We start from the raw sequence: 4283 nt of genomic DNA, 5'->3' as shown, positions 1-4283 counted from the left end.
TTGGGGCCAAGCAAAGCTTCCAGCTGTTTTCCATCAGCTTCTTAAAAGATCAGATTAGCCCTAATGCTGGACCCACCGCACAAGATTAACAACCCATCGTGGCTTGTTTATGCCTAAAATTTCTGTTTATTTTCTCATGAGGTCGTGCGCACGATTGGGTAAATTATGAAATGATTTCAGAAATGGTTTGCAGAGTATTAGATGGAATTCGCCCCCATTGAAGGTTAGAATATAAATGTGTTCAGGGGGCAGGGGAAGCGTTCACTACCCAATCAGTTTTGCATGTCATGAAAATTAAGTTCCTCTCCAGGTGCAGTTTCAGTCTCAGGAAACAAAGTGATGACAGTTATTTGATTTTTTGAAATTAGTATTTCAAAAGAAAACCATGTTAGGTGCTCTCCCTTCTAAGGTCTTACTGTGTATTTGTTTGCTCGTTGCTCAATAAACAGAGTGAATCTAATGCTCACAGACATGCGAGTGTTTGTGTGGGGAGCGTGACACTGCCGGGGGCTCAGCCTGGGCCTGTGCGCTCACCTCGGGGCCCTGCTTGGCTGAGGCAACGTGGGTGCATTTTTGAGCCTTTCTGGGCCTTGTTTCACTGGGGTGCCAGGAGCTTCTGCCCACCTGCTCTCTGACAGCCAGGAGCCAAGCGCGGAGTTTCCGTGGCTAGCTCGAGAACACAGTGCCCGTAGTGGCTGATGTGGGACTGGAACCCACGTCCCCGTGGCTCCGAAGCCACCGCCCTTTCCCTCAGTGCCTGCTGCGGCCTCGTTTAGTCTTTGTCATTTCTAGTGTAGCAGTTCCCCAGACCTCAGAGTTGACCTTTAGCTATGAAACTGTAGCTGCTGTGACTCCAGAGAACATCTAGTGTCTGCTGTGGCAAGGTCCTTTGTGAGTCTGGTATTACTTTGTCAAACAGAATGATCAGGAGCATGTATGAAAAGGTCAGATGCAATCCCTTCATCGTAAGCAATGAGATTTAATGAAGGAGAAGATGCATGGATTCACTAATAACCAGGACTCAAGGCCAGACGTGCATGGCCTGCGGAGACAGCGTCCTGCTGGGGTTTAAGGGAAGGAAAGCCTCCGGGGCAGGACGCCACATGCGGCCCGTCCACCCCCCCACCCCAGGCATGAGCCAGGACCAGAGCCCCAGAGCCTGGTGGGCATGGGGTGGGGGGGCAGGGGGTCTCTTCTGAGAGAATCCCTGAGTTTGAAATGCCTCCAGTTCAAACAGATTAAGATATCTAACGGATAGATGCGAGTCTTGACTTCAGGAGGACTTCACTTTGAAAAGCACACAATTGACAAGCGTATTGCTCACATGAAGAATTTCAGCTAGAAGAGCAAGGCTGGACGCAGGGACGCAGACTGATCTGGACAGTGATTTACTGACTCATCCTTTCCTCTTCCCCTTTGCAGATCACACCCCCAGCCACTTAATGCACAGCTGTTTAAAAATGGTTTCTTTTACCGCAGAATAAGAGTAATTAAGCACATGCAGGTAGGTGGGCAAGTCTTTAAATGGACAGAGTATTGTGTCTCTGACTCCCATGGCTGGCAGGGAGGGAGAGGTCCCTGTCCCTCAGTTCCCAGCCCCCAAGTCACCACAGGAGCGGGGACAGCAGTGGCCCAGAAACGTGGTACGTCTACTCTTGCTTCCTGTCTCAGTGTTCACAGGTTGTGTCTGGGAGAGTTGCACCTGTGTGTGCTTGTGGCAGATGCTTGTGCAGCCTGATGACGTGGGACGAGTCAGTGGCGAGGTGGAGGCAGCACAGAGCAGAGGCCGAGAGAGCCAGCTCTGCAGCGCACACTTTACAGGAAAGAAGCTGGAGCGTGGAGCGATTTTAGGAAACGACTTGCCAGACACAGATGGTTTCAACGCGTGGTGCAGAATTTAGAATCAATAATGCCAAATTAGCCACACGATCTATAAAAAACCAAGTGCTACAGTTTTTATGTTATCTTTAGAGGAGAAAGCATTTTGTTCATCTAAATGCAGAAAATAACTCCTTAGCTAGATGCTGGCAGAACATTTGAACAGCTCAGGCAGGAAATGTCAACTCAGGAATGAATATCTCCTTTAAATGGGGCTTATAGTGCAAAGCCTTGCAGGGGATGCTTTCTGATAAACAGCTGGCTGGATGAAATAACTCCTTAGCTAGATGCTGGCAGAACATTTGAACAGCTCAGGCAGGAAATGTCAACTCAGAAATGAATATCTCCTTTAAATGGGGCTTATAGTGCAAAGCCTTGCAGGGGATGCTTTCTGATAAACAGCTGGCTGGATGAAAGGCCAGAGTAGCAAGCTCATGGTTGTAAATATAGAAGTTGTGTACCACAATAAAAATAAAAAGCGGGGCTGCAGCATTGATGCTGGCCAGGCAGCCACCAGGCATCCCAAGGTAGACTGCCATGCTGCACCTTTCCTCTGTGGCGTGCGCCTGTGGATGGGTCTGTGCGTACTCAAGATGACCAGACTCTGTCAGAAGCACAACGCAGAGGTGCATTTGCATCTGAGAAATTTAGTCTGACCGTTGTGGGTAAACTATACATTTTTTTCCCCTCTCCATCTCCCAGGAGGATCCACCAAGAAGACAGGAACTAGGGAAGGTGATAAACAGATCCAGCAGCTGAAGAGCACCTCGGGAGCTCTCCAGGGGCATGGCTGTGGGAGCCCAGGGCATGCTCGCCTTCCCATCTGCGCTGCCCTTTCTTCCCAAATCAGTCACCAGCTCTTTCTGTGTTTCTTACTTCTGGGTGCCAGGGGAGTGGACAGCTGTGCTCCATGCTGGCCGCTGCCAGGCACTTGTCAATAGGAATGACAACAGGGACACAGCAATAACTAGAAATATTTTAATTCCCAAAATAAAGGTGTTCACTTGTGTTGTGTGGCCCAGGAAGGGGCCACCCAACCTGTAAGACAAGCAGGCGTTCTGTGGGGTGTGGGAGTGCTGGGTGGCCAGGGTCGTGGGGACTGAGTTGGGGAGCAGCCAGGGGCTCCCAGGTGGCTTTCCACCTGGGGACTCAGTTTCCAAACTCACATCCCATGTATCCCGGCTATTCACAGACAACTTTAGACATGACTGCATGCGCTGTCACCGTCCTCGTCGTGAAGCTGGTACTATTTATGCTTGCTTAATATCTGCATAAATATTATAAGCAATGAGGTTTTCTCCACTTAGACCGAACCCTAATGCATTTGACCCGCTGATGGTGTCATGCGAGCCGCTGTTGGTTTCTTCCTCATGATAACAGGATTGTATAAAACTTCAGCCATTTAACATGCAGTTGTCTCATTTGCACCAGGGCAGAAAGGAGTTATTCGTGGGCTCTACTTACTCTAGCAGTTTTAAGATATTACACGAATTCTGGAAAGCTCATGGGGGAGGCGGCTAGGGTTCCCCCCCGCCCCCCATCGTGTGAGATATGTTCATGACCCTGAGATAAAGCCAGTCCCCTGCTCGGGAACAGCCCTGGCTGTGGCTGGGTCCCCTTCCGGCGCGGCCGTCACTGCTCGTCAGACGCGCTCTGCTGGGACGCCGTGTCGTCCAGGCCCATGTCCTCCTGGCTTGCCCTCCTGCAGACCAGCCCGAGGCTCTCGGCCGCCGCCTCCGTAGGACGCCGGTCGCGAAGCCGGCCCCGCTCGCTCTGCTCTGGGGAGGGCTTCCGAAAAGAAGCGCGGCTCAGCGCCACCGGCCCCCGCGCCCCGGGGACGGGCCCTGCCGCGGGTCACCCGACAAGAGGACACGGGTGGCCCTCGAGGACAGGCTGTGTCCGCCAACACGGGGCGGGGCCCTCTGGGTAGGGAGAACGCGCTGGAAGGAGGGAGCGCGGGGAGGCCGTGCGTGGGGCACCTCGTGCACGTGGCACCTTGTGCGCGCTCGGCCGGACCGCGCAGCCGCGTCCTGCAGGTGCGACCCCGGCAGGAGCACACAGGACGCACGCAGTCCCCAGGACTCCCCGTCCTTGTTGGAGAGGGAAGGGGACGGCCAGAATCCCAGAGCCGCACACGGAGTGCGACAAGGACACAGATGGGGTGGGGGAAGGAGAGAAATTCTGTGCATTTTTACTGAGAAAATGGGGAAAAGGGACGTTTGCACGTTTGGTTACCTGAGTAAACCCAAGTAAACTCCTGAAGTAACCAGCTCCTCTCTCTGCCGCTGTGGCCTGGGGGCTCCCCCTCCTGTGCAGCCCCATCCCTCCCTTAACTGTGTAGCCCCGCCCTCGCCCTCACGGCCCCGCCTCCACCCGCAGGCCCTGCCCCGCCCATCATTACCCAC

Source organism: Galeopterus variegatus, unplaced genomic scaffold (genome assembly GCF_000696425.1).
Source record: "Galeopterus variegatus unplaced genomic scaffold, G_variegatus-3.0.2 Scaffold2178, whole genome shotgun sequence".
Taxonomy (NCBI): Eukaryota; Metazoa; Chordata; class Mammalia; order Dermoptera; family Cynocephalidae; genus Galeopterus; species Galeopterus variegatus.
Note: the sequence above shows the minus strand (reverse complement) of the source record.